Source organism: Citrus sinensis, chromosome 3 (genome assembly GCF_022201045.2).
Source record: "Citrus sinensis cultivar Valencia sweet orange chromosome 3, DVS_A1.0, whole genome shotgun sequence".
Taxonomy (NCBI): Eukaryota; Viridiplantae; Streptophyta; class Magnoliopsida; order Sapindales; family Rutaceae; genus Citrus; species Citrus sinensis.
Genome location: NC_068558.1, coordinates 22451609 through 22468373, shown reverse-complemented (window position 1 = coordinate 22468373; position 16765 = coordinate 22451609). Strand labels below are relative to the sequence as shown.

General features: G+C 36.4%; 1 non-coding gene across 1 annotated transcript; it reads right to left on the bottom strand.

Moving 5' to 3' along the window:
- Window positions 1–10061: 10061 nt before the first annotated feature.
- On the bottom strand, window positions 10062–10165 carry LOC127901594 (small nucleolar RNA R71). The gene has a single exon (XR_008053838.1). It is a non-coding gene; the product is annotated as a small nucleolar RNA R71 (small nucleolar RNA).
- Between the last annotated feature and the right edge of the window lie 6600 nt (window positions 10166–16765).

The following is a 16765-nucleotide window of genomic DNA, read 5'->3' as shown; positions in this document are numbered from 1 at the left end:
AGAATGAAGAAATAAATTGGCTAAAGTCAATAAGTCAACTGAGGAGCACCTAATGGATTCCGAGAATTATTAACAAAATAATCAACGGCAAGAATCGTGTTATCCTCATGATTAGTAATAATAAACTAATGTAAACCTATGCCCTGATGACTTCGTGCAAAAAGGTGGCAGCCATAACTTTTTATAAAAAAAAACTAATTTATTAGCACTACCTTTTTTTTTAATTTTTAATGTTCACTATCTCTTTCGGAATTTGAACACGAGCGTTAACTTCTTTAATAAAGTTGCTGAATGATAAGTGCATATTTTCCATATATTTTGCTATTAATTTCTCTATTTTTTTTGTTTTGGTCTTAAATATTATAGTTATTTTAGTTAATTTTTAATTTAGTAAATTATATTTTATTGTGTTAATTTTTATCTTAGTTTTATTTATTTTGTTATTTTAGGTATATTTTGGAATTAAAGAGAAATTAAATCAGAGCATTCAGGAAAAGAAATTTGATTGAAGATTGAGAGATAAAAGTGCACAAGAGATCAAGAATTGGAAGGAATTAGAAAATAAATTTAATTAAAGCTTGTATGGGCCAAGCAAAATTAATGTTGCACATGGAGCTAAAATTAGAAAATGGTAGTAAAAAAAGAAGCCAAGCCAATTAACAAGCCAAGCCATCACATGAAAGCAAAATTGGAAAACAAAGATTGCAAACCAAAAGTGGCCACGTGAAAGGAAAGAGAATAAAGCCTTTTGGCTTTAGGAAATCATTAGTGGCTTATTAATTGAAGCATGAAAGTGGCGGTTTTGGGCTTTGAATTTAATTCTTTACAGGCAAGGATTTAAAAAAAGCTACAATTGAAGCATTATAAATAGGATCAAGCGGAAGCAACACTGGAGAAGAATCGGCAGCAAGAGACTTTGAGAGTGCAGACGCAATTCAGGTAGAGGAAAAAAATCAGCAGCTAGAATTAAATTAAAGCAAAGGCAGTCGCTTGAATTAATTTTCATGACTGGTTTTCTCAATTCTCTTATTCCCAATTCAATTATATTAGGCTAGATTTTTATTTGATTGAGGGTGAATTCAAAACCCTAAACATGCTATGCAATTAAATTTAAATTCTATCATTCAATTTATTTAATTGAGATTGTTTATGTCCTTCTATAATTAATGTTTATGATTTTATTCTCGTCTTGTTTGAGTGGCCAATTAGATAGGACTTGAATAAATTCTATTGATAGATTAAAATTCTTGATCTGTAATTGTCTTGATATTTTAATCATTAGTAGCAGGTTGAAATCAGTAATTTCGATTGGAGAACATAACTTAGGTTAAATAATCCGAGCTTGTGTGTTTATTGCCTAGATCAACCTAATATCTTTCTTTGTTTAATGCTTCTATTATCTTAAATTTAAAGAGCTTGTTTTAAATTATTTAATGGTTAGAGATTAGGTGAAGAGTTTATTTTGCCTAATGACACACTAAGGAAATATTGAGACTAACAGAGCTTATTGTTGTCTACGGTTGATAGTTTTAATATAAATTGATGATAGAATTGATATATTATGTGCATGTTTGGTGGTGGCGAATGATCCTTTAACCAAAGTTTTCATCATTATTATTTCTTTCTCCTTTAATTAGAGTTTTCATTAAATTCTTGTTCGTAGTTTTAATTTTTTTTATTTCTTACTATTTAGTTAAAAATTCATAAACACCCTTTTATTTATAATTGGCATTTTCTTTAGTTAGATTAATTTATATTATTATTACTCTTATTATTACTACTATTATTTATATTTCAAATCTTGCTTTAGAGTTAATAATAAATATAACTAGTATAGTCTATGTGGGATCGATTCTTACTCGCTTTGTACTAATTATTTATATTAGTGGTAAGGTTTTAAATTTGGTGCACCTTAACGACACTACCAAATTTTTGGCCCCGTTGCCGGGGATTAGCGTCTAGTTTGTTTATTATCACTCGTTTTATTTTATTTTATTTTTTTTATTTCTTTTCTCATTTTATTTATTTATTTTATTTTAATTAGTTATTATTATTTTTTTGTTTTATATTTAGATTTTCATGAGCATAGAGGACATTCGATTGAAACTCGAACAACTTAGAGCAACCTCATCATATTCAGAACTCAATTTTGCCATCCACATTCCACTCCCGAAGACAGAGCCAAACAGCCCAGAACCTGAACCAATGGTTCAGAATAACAACCGAACACTTAAAGAGTTGGCAGCTCCTAACTTGGACCAGCAACCGTTATGCATTGAGAATCCAAACCCTCAGGTAAACTTTGAACTCAAATCTGGGATGATTAATCTTCTTCCTACTTTTCATGGTCTTGCAGGAGAGGATCCAAAAAAGCACTTGAAGGAGTTCCATGTGGTCTGCTCCACAATGAAACTAGCCGGAGTTTCTGAAGAGCAAGTTAAGCTAATGGCCTTCCCATTCTCTTTGGCGGATTCAGCCAAGGAATGGTTGTACTATCTCCCCTCTGTTATTGTCACTACATGGAATAAGATGCGTCAGCTATTTTTGGAGAAATATTTCCCAGCATCAAAAGCTGGCTGCATTCGGAAAGAAATTTGTGGAATCCGACAGTATAATGGAGAGCCACTCTACGACTATTGGGAACGATTCAAAAAGCTATGTGCTAGTTGCCCTCACCATCAGATAAGTGATCAACTTCTTATTCAATACTTTCATGAGGGTCTACTACCTATGGATAAGAGTATGATTGATGCCGCTAGTGGAGGAGCACTCGTGGATAAGACACCAGAAGCAGCCCGAAATCGCATTGCTAACATGGCTGCTAATTCCCAACAGTTCAACACTAGGAACGATCTACTGCTGCCACCTAAGCGAGTCAATGAGGTAAGTACTACTTCTCTAGAAAAAACAAGTTTCAAATCTTACTTCTTTGGTGCAACAATTAGCTCTAGGGCAACAAATGAGACCGTGTGGCGTATGTTTTATGGTCGGGCATGCGACTGACATGTGCCCTGCCATCCAAGAGGGTTCACATGAGCAGGCCAACGTAGTTGAGGGGTTCATAGGCCAACCAAGACAAAGGTATGATCCCTACTCTAATTTTTACAATGAAGGGTAGAAGGATCACTCTAATTTTAGGTATGGGAACCAACAACATGGCATTTCTAACCGGGCTACCCCCAACACCGGGTGCAACAGCCTTACCAAGTTTGGCCACCTCCACCTCCTCAAAATCAAGGTACGTCTTTAGAAGATCTTGTAAAAGCTCTCGCTACTAACTCTATGCAATTCCAACAGACTACCCAGACACAGCTCCAACATTTAGAGAATCAAATTGGCCAACTGACCACATCTATGAGTAGGATAGAGGGTAGAACTTCAGGAAAGTTACCTTCTCAACCAGAAATTAATCCAAAGGAGAATGCTAGTGCTATATCTCTTAGGAGCGGAAAGCAATTGGAACCATTATTAGCTAAGCCATCAAAAGTATCCACAACATCATCGCCCTCTGTGACCAATTCCTCCCCTGAAGCTCTTCCTTTAACAAGGAAAGATGATTCCCACTCGGCATTGCCAGTCGATCCATCTGGCCAGGTAAGTATCCCCTCACCTCGAATTAAGACTCTCCATTCCTCCACCATTTCCTAGCAGATTTAAACAATCCAAGAAATAGGAGCAAGAAAAAGAGATCCTTGAGACCTTTCGTAAAGTAGAGGTAAATATTTATCTACTTGATGCTATTAAACAAGTGCCGCGTTATGCAAAGTTTTTGAAGGAATTATGCAGCAACAAGCGAAAGTTGAGCGGTAACGAAAAGGTAAGTGTTGGAGAGAATGTTTCTGCTGTACTTTAAAGAAAACTTCCGCCTAAGTGTAAGGATCCAGGTACTTTCACTATCCCCTGCACTATTGGTAATACCAGATTCGAAAGATGCATGTTAGATTTAGGGGCCTCAATTAATGTTATGCCATATTCGATTTATAACTCCTTGAATTTGGGTCCAATGGAAGAAACTGGTATAATTATTCAATTGGCTGACAGATCTAATGCTTACTCGAAGGGGGTTATGGAAGATGTTCTTGTGCAGGTCAATGAATTAGTCTTTCCAGCTGATTTTTATATCCTTGAAATGGAGGATGAGTTGTCGCCCAATCCTACTCATATTCTGTTGGGGCGGCCATTTCTTAAGACAACCCGAACCAAGATTGATGTTCACGATAGAACCCTCACAATGGAATTCGATGGTGAAGTGATCTGCTTCAATATCTTTGAGGCAATGAGGTATCCTAGTGATGTACATTCTGTCTTTGCCATAGATGATATTAATACTTTGGTGCAGGATTTCTTTGAATTATCCGGTAATGACAGTTTTGAAATTGCCATAAGAAAAAATCTTACAAAAGATGATTCTAAGGAACATGCAAATTTGATAAAATTGGATGATGATGTAGAGGAAGCTATGGCGATCTTAGATGGAGCAGTCACATTACGCACCAATGGGTATAATGTCTCTTACCTTGAATTGCCTTTATTAAATGAGAAAATTTTACCTTCAATTGTACATGCACCTATCTTAGAACTTAAGCCACTCCCAGAGCACCTGCAATATATTTACTTAGGTGAAAATGAAACACTTCCAGTCATAATTGAAGTCGTAAAAACACATTTTGCTAGAGGAATGGTCTAAACCAACGAGAGATGCACAACGCCTTAATCCACCAATGATGGAAGTCGTAAAAAAAGAGATACTAAAACTCCTTAATGTGGGGATTATTTATCCAATTTCTGATAGTAAATGGGCGAGTCCTGTGCAGGTAGTTCCAAAAAAATCAGGCATCACAGTGGTCAAGAATGAAGAAAACGAGCTTGTGCCAACAAGAGTTCAAACTGGGTGGAGAGTTTGCATTGACTATCGTAAACTGAATGCAGTCACTCGCAAGGATCATTTTCCTCTGCCATTCATTGATCAAATGCTTGAAAGGTTAAGTGGTCACTCTCATTATTGCTTCTTGATGGTTACTCAGGTTATAATTAGATCGTTATCGCTCCGGAAGACCAAGAGAAAACAACCTTCACATGTCCCTTCGGAACATTTGCTTACCGACGCATGCCGTTTGGTCTCTATAACGCTCCTGCCACTTTCCAAAGATGTATGATGAGTATTTTTTCTGATTATGTGCAGAACATCATTGAGGTATTTATGGATGATTTTACAGTTTATGGTGATTCTTTCAATAGATGTTTAGATAACCTTATACTTGTTCTTAAACGATGCATTGACACTAACCTTGTGCTTAATTGGGAAAAATGTCATTTTATGGTTAATCAAGGTATTGTACTAGGCCATGTTATTTCTGAAAGGGGGATTGAAGTTGATAAATCTAAGATAGATCTTATTCGCTCCTTACCACCTCCTACTAGTGAGAGGGAGGTTCGTTCTTTTCTTGGTCATGCAGGTTTCTATCGCAGGTTTATCAAAGACTTTTCCAAGATAGCATTACCCCTCTGCAACTTACTTCAAAAGGATGCAACGTTTGACTTCAATAAAGAGTGCCAAAGAGCTTTTAAGAAGTTAAAAGTGGTTTTGACATCGGCTCCTGTGATTCAACCACCGAACTAGGATTTACCATTTGAGATTATGTGCGATGCTAGTGACTATGCTGTTGGAGCCGTATTGGGCCAGCGTGTGGGCAAGCTGCCTCATGTCATTTATTATGCCTCTCGTACATTGAATGATGCACAACTTAACTACTCCACTACCGAGAAAGAACTTTTAGCAGTTATCTTTGCCTTAGAGAAATTTCGTTCTTATTTAATTGGATCTAAGGTAATCGTTTACTCTGACCATGCAGCTATTAGGTACTTGCTCATAAAAAAGGATGCCAAGCCGCGCCTTATTCGATGGATACTTCTATTGCAAGAATTTGACTTAGAGATTTTAAATAAGAGAGGTTCTGAGAATTTGGTGGCAAATCATTTGAGTCGACTTACCTATAATGAAGATGCACTTCCATTGCATGAGAACTTTCCAGATGAACAATTATTACATGTAGGTATAGTTTCTCCTTGGTATGCAGATATTGTCAATTACTTGGTTACCAGGACAATACCGAAAGAGATAAGCCATGCATAAAAGGCTAAGATCAAGAGTGATGCCAAGTACTATGTGTGGGATGAGCCATACTTGTGGAAGCATTATTCTGATCAAGTTATTAGAAGGTGCGTACCCGAAACTGAATTTACTTCTATTCTCACCTTTTGTCATACTTTGGCTTGTGGAGGGCATTTTGGACTAAAGAGAACAGCCCTTAAGGTACTTGCGAGCTGTTTTTATTGGCCACCACTATTTAAGGACACATATTTGTTTTGCAAATCTTGTGATCGTTGTCAGAGAATAGGTAATTTGGGACCTAGAAATCAAATGCCACAATCTCCCATTCTTATAGTTGAGATTTTTTATGTTTGGGGCATCGACTTCATGGGACCATTTCCTTCATCATTTGGTAATCTCTATATTGTTCTTACGGTTGATTATGTTTCAAAATGGGTGGAAGCAAAAGCCACCCGAACTAACGATTCTAAGGTTGTGGTAGATTTTATAAAGAGTAACATTTTTACAAGGTTTGGAACACCAAAGGCAATTATCAGCAACAGAGGCACTCACTTTTGTAACAGGTTAGTAGAAGCCCTCTTTCAAAAATACAACATCACTCACAAGGTATCTACATCTTACCATCCCCAAACTAGTAGGCAAGCTGAGGTGTCTAATAGGGAAGTGAAATCAATTCTTAAAAAGACAGTTAATCCAAATAGAAAGGATTGGAGTTTACGGCTTGATGATGCACTTTGGGCATATAGGACCGCATACAAAACTCCTATTGGTATGTCACCCTACAAGTTGGTATATGGTAAGCCTTGTCATCTTTCAGTGGAACTTGAACATAAAGCATGGTGGGCTGTGAAACAATGTAACATGGAACTGGACGCCGCCGGCCAACACAGAAAGCTCCAATTGCAAGAATTAGAGGAAATTCGAAATGATGCCTATGAGAGTTCACGAATCTATAAGGAAAAGACTAAGGCTTTTCATGATAAGCAGATCTTGAGAAAGAATTTTGAAGTTGGACAGAAAGTTCTGCTATTCCATTCTCGCCTTAAGTTGTTTCCAAGTAAGTTACGTTCTCGATGGGTTAGGCCTTTTATTGTTATTAATGTTTTTCCTCATGGTGCAGTTGAGATCAGGAGCTTAAAGACAGGTAAAGAGTTCAAAGTTAATGGTCATAGGTTGAAGCCTTACTATGAAAACTTTCAGACACTCAATGTAGATGAGGCTCCACTTTATGAACCTGCGTATGTTGATGAGTGAAACTTGAGAACTATGTCAGGCTGAGGACAATAAACCAAGCGCTTATTGGGAGGCAACCTAATGGCTGGAGAAAAGATTTTGAGAGCACGCCATAACAGATTTGATCTTTCTCCCTCTCATTCTCATTTACTTTACCTACGTTGTGTTGAATTTTGTTTGTTTCTATTTGTGTGTTTCATCTAATTTCCCCATGTTTAATTATGTCTTTTGTTAGCTTAGCTTACATTGAGGACAATGTAAGAATTAAGTGTGGGGGGTGGATTTCGAACTTAGTTTTTGTTGCTTCATCTTTTTCTTTTTTTTAAAAAACAAAAAAATATTGTTTTGAATATTAGCCAGTGACAAGAATTTGATTGACAATGAATATGGTTCTTAAAAAGGGTTGAATATTACCTTAGTTTATACTTGATTCTTGTGTTGATTTCCTCTTAATTGAGATTCTTTAAACCATGAGCACTAATATCAATTCTTTCATAATTTTGACTTAGAATTTGAGATTGACGCAGCTGTTGAGTGTTAGAAAATGTATATTTATAAAGGAGAAAATCGTCATTTTACACTACAAGTTTTACTAACACCCTTACTTTTATGTATTTAACCTTCTTTTGATTTAATTCCGTGTGTTTTATTTTAATTAAGTATTTTATGTATTTTAGGGGTATCATAGTCATTTCACAATAAACGAGAGATCAGACGGCAAAACGGACATCAATTTTGAACTCAGGATGGTCGAAAACCTTAGCAGGAGCATAAAAGGAAAAATAGCACTATTCACATGTACGGTACTATTCACGTGTACGGTACTGTCTATGTTACTGTTCATGACACTGTTCACATAGACGGATCGATGACGTGGCATTGACCGATGATGTGGTATTGACTGATGAGGTGTCACGATCCTGTTGGGCTAAAATTCTTATGTACTGTTGATGGTGACGTGGCAGCATATCAGTGGACGAAAAATCTTGCGTACGGTACATGCACCACACAGGATTATTTTCAACCAAACCGCGTCACTATTCAACCCGGGTCAAACCATGTTACTGTTCATCCGCGTGGTCAAACCGCGTACTGTTGACTGATGACGTGGCGCAATCCTGAGTGTCCAAATTGTTTTTAATCCGATGGCCATGATTTACTCCATGTATCTATAAAAAGGGGGCCTCTCCCCCCTAATTTGACATCTCTTAATCCATTTTTGGGAACCATTTTCTATAATTCCTTCTTCATCTTGTATTTTCTACGTATTTTAATAAATTCTCATTTTGCCCCTAATTCAATTATGAGTGGCTAATTTTCTTTCAAGCTTGGGTTGAAGGTGAAGTCTCAACATGTGTCATGGGCTTTATTTGGTAAATTTACTTTCTCTTCTCCTCTAATTTTTGTGGATTTTTTGACTTCTCGTTGACAAATAATACTAATCTTGTCTAGTACCGCCTTGGTTTCACCGGCTCCCTAGTACAAGGTTATTATTATTTGGCATGATAAGCCCTTAGCACCATATTGATTAGAGCGTGGTTCATGAGGTGTGGATTTCCCCCTCATGATTTAATTGGCATTAATAAGGATTATTTAGCCCATGATGCATGTTGATACGGATCCAGATATCCAAGTACGTCATTTCAATAGAATTCTCTTCAATTTATTCTCGCCATTTTAATTTAAGTTTTAGCATATTCCAAATCATTTCCACCACAAATCCAATCACCCATTTACAAAATTAATTCTACACAATTAAAATCCACCTCCTCGTGGGATCGACACTCGTCAGCATTAGTCTATTCTACAATAGATTTGTTCGCTTGCGAGTTCAATAAAATTTGCACAACAAGTTTTTGACGCCGTTGCCGGGGAGGTAAGTAATTTTAATTCATAGAATTAATTTTTGTGAATAATTTCTTTTAATTGTTTTCTTGTAATTTTTTTATTAAAAAAAAGAAAAAAAAAGTGAATCTACATTTAAAGGTTAGTATTTCTTTTCTTTTTCTCTTCTTTAAAATTCTGTAATTTAATTTTCAATTTATTTTTCTTTGTAATTTTTTTTGTTTTGTTTATCTTATTAATTTATTTTTAGTTAATTTATTTCACGTATTTGTTTTTGTGTATTTTTATAGAAAGGTTTTAACAGTGTGATAAGGTTAGTACTATAATTTCTCATTCTTCTTTATTTTTATTTGTTTTGTTCCCATCTTTATTTTTATTTTATTTGTTTTGCATGTATGGTCGTAGGTCATTATTACCTAATCTTGAACCTATAGACCTTGAATTAGAAAAAACACTACGCACACACAGGCACATTAAAAATAAATTTGGAATGGATTTGCAACCACAGGAGAGGTCATTTAAGGACTATTTTAGTCCCTTAGCTAATTTGAGCACATCATGTATAAGATACCCAAATGTAGCTGCTAGGAGCTTTGAACTAAAACCTAGTGTGCTAAATTGTCTCCCCACATTTTATGGCCTAGAAAATGAAGACCCATATAATCATTTGAATGATTTTCATGCTATTTGTCAAACATTTAAATATGAGAATTTTTCAGATGATAATGTAAAACTTAGACTATTCCCATTTTCTTTAAAGGATAGAGCTCGTTCATGGCTTAATACATTGCCTGCTAATAGCATTGCATCATGGGAACAAATGGTAACGAAATTTTTGAATAAATATTTCCCAGTGCATAAAACCAATGCTATTCGCAGAGAAATCTCGGAGTTTACCCAGAGAACAGACGAGCAGTTTTTCGAAACATGGGAGCGATTCAATGGGCTACTCTTGAATTGTCCACATCATGGGTACGAGAAATGGCACCAATACCAATACTTTTTGGAGGGATTATTGCCGAATGTGCACGAATGGCTAATGGCAACAAGTGGAGGAGAGCTAATGTCAAAAAGTGCATCAGAGATTTGGGAATTCTTCCAGCGACAAGCGGATAATTCCCAACAACGGAGTCGATCACTCAGGAATACTAGAAGAATTAAGGGAGTAAATGAGGTTCACATTGGCGAGTCAAGTTCAGAAATTAAAGAAGTCAAAGCGATAATTGAAGGTCTCGCTCGACAAATAGCATCGTTATCGACTGCTAAATCAACAGAGCCACATGACCATGACTCATACTCAGATCAAGCCAATGCCATAGGTGTAATGAGAAAACCATCGAATTACAACCCATACTCCAACACATATAACCCTGGATGGAGAGACCACCCCAATTTTTCATGGTCTTAAGGATTCCAACAGAATGGACCAGCAGCTCCAGCTCCACCAATGCAACCAGTTCCTCAAATTCCTCAAGCCTCTCAACCACCATTTAGACCATACAATCAGAACCAGAACCACTCTCAACCTAGACCATAGGAGGTTGCATTCCAGAATTTCAGGAATATTACTCACTCCACGATTGAGCAACAGAACCACACCATTGATGGACTACGAAATGAGTTGAGAGCAGGCTTCAACTCACAAGCTCAATCAGTTTCAAGCCTTGAGAAGATGGTGGGACAACTTGCTTCTTCAATTCAGACCTTGGCAATGACTGTTGAGAAAGGCAAGTTTCCAAGTCAACCAATGCCTAATCCTAAAGGAGTGGATGAAGCAAGTACCAGTTCACCACATCAGCATGGAGAGGTCAAAGCAGTCATGACCTTACGAAAAGGAAAAGAAGTCGACAACAAAGTGGAGATGCCGGTGACAAAAGAAAATCAAATTGTACCTGTGAATGTTGAGGAATCATCACCAGAGGAGAAAAAAGAAACCAACCCACGAGAATATGTTCCGAAAGCTCCATTTCCTCAGAGGTTAACTAAAGGAAAGAAGGGAAAATCTACAGGTGAGATTCTTGAAATCTTTAAACAGGTAAGTGTCAACATCCCTTTACTTGATCCTATAAAGCAAGTTCCATCTTATGCCAAGTTTCTTAAAGACCTGTGTACTAAAAAGAGAAACATTCATGTTCAAAAGAAGGCACTTTTAACAGAAAATATTAGTTCTATACTCCAACATAAAATTCCTCTAAAATGCAAAGACCCAGGCTCCCCCACTATCTCATGTAGTATAAGGAACCACACAATTGAGAATGCTTTGTTGGATTTAGGAGCTAGTGTAAATCTGTTGCCTTACTCAGTATTTTTGAAACTTGGACTGGGAGAATTACACCCAACTCCAGTGGTGTTACAGCTTGCAGATCGGTCCACAAAAATACCTCGTGGTATTGTGGAGGACGTGCATATCCAGGAAGACAAGTTTTATTTTTCTGTTGATTTCATTGTAATTGACACTCAACCAATACAAGATTCAAGGAAGCACATCCCTATTATTCTAGGTCGACCTTTCTTGGCAACTGCGGATGCTCACATTCAATGCAGGACTGGAAATATGCAGTTGTCCTTCGGCAACATGACTATGGAGCTGAACATCTTCAACATTGCCAAACAACCTCACAATGCAGATGATGAAATTGTGGATGTGGATTTAATTAAAGCATTAGTTGATGACACTTTTCTTTCAAACCTTAGTGATGATCCTTTACAAACATGTTTAACTTACTTTGGTTTGGATTTTGATATTGACAGATCGGTTGATGAGGTCAACGCCCTGCTTGACTCAGTACCATCCATGGACACTAATAAATGGAAGTCAAGAGTTGAACAACTAGCACCATCAGAGAAGAAACTCATCCCATCATCAGAATCACCACCAAAACTCGAGCTCAAACTATTGCCCAACACTTTGGAATATGCATTTTTTGGGAGAAGAAAGTACTTTACCGGTAATCATATCATCATCCCTAAATGACGAACAAAAAGGTAAGTTGTTGGATGTTTTAAAAGAGCACAAAGGAGCATTAGGATGGACCATAGCAGACATTAAAGGTATAAACCCAGTAGACTGCATGTATTACATTCACCTTGATGAAAATGCTAAATCTAATAGGGAAATGCAACGTCGGTTAAATCCTAATATGAAAGAAGTTGTTAGAACTGAAGTCCTTAAGTTATTAGACGCATGTATCATTTACCCAATTTCTGATAGTTCATGGGTCAGTCTTGTACAAGTTGTCCTCAAAAAGTTAGGAGTCACAGTAGTTACGAATGTTGATAATGAATTAATACCAACTAGAGTAACTACAGGATGGCGTGTATGCATTGATTATAGAAAGTTGAATTCTGTCACAAGTAAAGACCATTTTCCTTTACCATTTATTGATCAAATGCTTGATAGATTAGCAGGCCATGAATTTTATTGATTTCTAGATGGCTACTCAAGATATAATCAGATTCCCATAGCACCAAAAGATCAAGAGAAACCCACTTTCACTTGCCCTTTTGGCACTTTTGCATATAGGAGGATGCCATTTGGATTATGTAATGCACCTGCTACATTTCAACAATGCATGTTAAGCATTTTTTCTGATATGGTTGAACGATTCCTTGAAGTCTTTATGGATGACTTTTCTGTCTTTGGTGATTCATTTGATCAATGTTTACATCATCTAACATTAGTTCTGCACAGATGTATCGAGAAGAACTTAGTCTTAAATTGGGAGAAGTGCCATTTTATGGTAAAATAAGGTATTGTTCTCGGTCACATCATTTCGAGCAAAGGTATTAAGGTTGACAAAGCCAAGGTGGATCTCATTTCTAATCTTCCTCCACCCAAAACAGTTAGAGAAGCAAGATCTTTCCTTGGGCATGCTGGTTTTTATAGACGTTTCATTAAAGATTTTAACAAAGTTTCTAGACCCTTATGCAATTTACTTGCTAAGGATGTACATTTTATCTTTATTGATTCATGTCTTATGGCGTTTGAAAAATTAAAGCAATTGTTGACATCATCACCCATCATTCAGGCCCCAAACTGGAGCTTACCATTTGAACTCATGTGTGATGCATCTGATTATGCAGTAGGAGCAGTATTAGGACAAAGAGTTGATCGAATTCCCCACGTTATTTACTATGCTAGTATGACATTGAATGATGCACAGTTGAACTATTCAACTACTGAAAAAAAAATGCTAGCAGTAGTGTTTACATTAGAGAAATTTTGATCTTATCTCATTGGCTGTAAAATAATTATATTCACAGATCATGCTGCTCTTAAATATCTTCTCACAAAGAAATATGCAAAAGCTAGACTAATTCGTTGGGTGTTACTTTTGCAGGAATTTGACTTGGAATTCAAAGATAAGAAAGGGACAGAAAATGTTGTGGCGGACCACCTCTCTCGTCTCCATTTTGACACAATTACAGAGTCATTAATATTGAGTGAGTCATTTTCAGATGAACAATTAATGAGTGTGGAAGTATTACTTTGGTATGCTGATATAGTTAATTATCTTGTTACAGGTAAACTTCCAGAGCATTGGACCAAGCAAGACAAGGCTAAAGTGGCGGATTCAATTTTGTAAAACACATCGTATTTGGGCTCTACAACCACCAGAGTTAGTAGCCTATGTTGAGGGTTTAGAAAGCCAACTCAGAGACATTGAGAGAAGTGTTTACGACATCCAGTTGGAGCTTGAGGTAAATTCAATAAGAGGACGATTTTAATCTTCTTTGTGTGTTTTAATTTGTTTTTCTGTTTGTGTGCTTTAGTTTGTTACCCCGGTAAAGTGGCGGATAACGGTACTCTGTGACAATCAAGTCGGTTACTTCAGTTTCCCATAATAACTGATATTCTGAGGCGAAGGTATGGACAGAAACGAGATTCTAGCGAAGCTTCACAAGCGATTCCCTTCACTTCCTCAGAATGCCCTCCTTATAATCTATAAAGCTCGGTCCGAACGCATGCGATTGCTCATGAGGAATAACATACCTGCTGATATCCGTTGGTTAATTGAGGCGAAAGTATGATTGGCAGGTGAGTTACCTCCAAAATTTATTGCATACATGCCTGGTTGTGGTAAAGGAAATTATGCAAGAAAACGACGAGCTCGAAGAATTTCTGTTGCTTGTCATAAGTGTGCTAGAATGAGTTGCGATAAAAACCCATGTTCTTTAGGAATGATGTCTGATAACAGGGAAGATAAGATTCAATTCATTAGGGATGGCTTGAATAAGGAGTCATTGGATGATATCCTTTTGTCTCTTGAAACGCATCCCAGTGGATATGTGCAAGGAGCGATTCTCCAGTTATGGCCATTATTCCAGAAAGAGTATGCACGATATAGTTGTTGAGTGTTAGAAAATGTATATTTATAAAGGAGAAAATCGTCATTTTACACTACAAGTTTTACTAACACCTTTACTTTTATGAATTTAACCTTCTTTTGATGTAATTCTGTGTGTTTTATTTTAATTAAGTATTTTATGTATTTTAGGGGCATCGTAGTCATTTTACAATAAACGAGAGATCAGATGGCAAAACGGACATCACTTTTGAACTCAGGACGGTCGAAAACCTTAGGAGGAGCATAAAAGGAAAAATGACACTGTTCACATGTACGGTACTATTCACATGTACGGTACTGTATACGTTACTGTTTACGGTACTGTTCATATAGACGGATCGATGACGTGGCATTGACCGATGATGTGGCATTGACTGATGAGGTGTCACGATCCTGTTGGACTAAAATTCTTATGTACTGTTGATGGTGACGTGGCAGCATATCAATGGACCAAAAATCTCGCGTACGGTACATGCATCACACAGGATTATTTTCAACCAAACCGCGTCACTGTTCACCCGGGTCAAACCGTGTTACTGTTCATCCGCGTGGTCAAACCGCGTACTGTTCACGCGTACTGTTGACTGATGACGTGGCGAAATCTTGAGCGTCCAAACTGTTTTTAATCCGATGGCCACAATTTACTTAATGTATCTATAAAAAGGGGGCCTCCCCCCCTAATTTGATATCTCTGAATCCATTTTTTGGGATCCATTTTCTATAATTCCTTCTCCATCTTGTATTTTCTTCGTATTTTAATAAATTTCCATTTTGCCCCTAGTTCAATTATGAGTGGCTAATTTTCTTTCAAGCTTGGGTTGAAGGTGAAGTCTCAACATGTGTCATGGGCTTAATTTGGTAAATTTATTTTCTCTTCCCCTCTAGTTTTTGTGGATGTTTTGACTTCTCGTCGACAAATAATAATAATCTTGTCTAGATGCCGCCTTGGTTACACCGGCTCTGTAGTATAAGGTTATTATTATTTGGCACGATAAGCCCTTAGCACCATATTGATTAGAGCGGGGTTCATGAGGTGTGGATTCCCCCCTTATGATTTAATTGGCATTAATAAGGAATATTTAGCCCATGATGCATGTTGATACGGATCCAGATACCCAAGTACGTCATTTCAATAGAATTCTCTTCAATTTATTCTCGTCATTTCAATACCAATTTTAGAATTTATTCTCGCCATTTTAATTTAAGTTTTAGCATATTCCAAATCATTTCCACCATAAATCCAATCACCCATTTACAAAATTAATTCTACACAATTAAAATCCACCTCCTCGTGGGATCGACACTCGTCACCATTAATCTATACTACAATAGATTCGTGCGCTTGCGAGTACATTGAAATTTGCACAACAAGTTTTTGGCGCCGTTGCCGGGGAGGTAAGTAATTTTAATTCATAAAATTAATTTTTGTGAATAATTTCTTTTATTTGTTTTCTTGTAATTTTTTTTATTAAAAAAAAAGAAAAAAAAGTGAATCTACATTTAAAGGTTAGTATTTCTTTTCTTTTTCTCTTCTTTAAACTTTTGTAATTTAATTTTCAATTTATTTTTCTTTGTAATTTTTTTTTATTAACTTAATTTTTAGTTAATTTATTTCACGTATTTATTTTTGTGTATTTTTATAGAAAGGTTGTAATAGCGCAATAAGGTTAGTATCGTAATTTCTCACTCTTCTTTATTTTTATTTGTTTTGTTCCCATCTTTATTTTTATTTTATTTGTTTTGCATGCATGGTCGTAGGTCATTATTACCTAATCTTGAACCTATAGACCTTGAATTAGAAAAAACACTTCGCACACAAAAGCACATTAAAAATAAATTTGGAATGGATTTACAAGCACCACAGGAGAGGCCATTTAAGGACTATTTTAGTTCCTTAGCTAATTTGAGCACATCATGCATAAGATACCCAAATGTAGCTGCTAGGAGTTTTGAATTAAAACCTAGTGTGCTAAATTGTCTCCCCACATTTTATGACCTAGAAAATGAGGATCCATATAATCATCTGAATGATTTTCATGCCATTTGTCAAACTTTTAAATATGAAAATTTTTCAGACGATGATGTTAAACTTAGACTATTCCCATTTTCTTTAAAAGATAGAGCTCGTTCATGGTTAAATACTTTACCTGCTAACAGCATTTCATCATGGGAACAAATGGTAACGAAATTTTTGAATAAATATTTCCCAGTGCATAAAACCAATGCT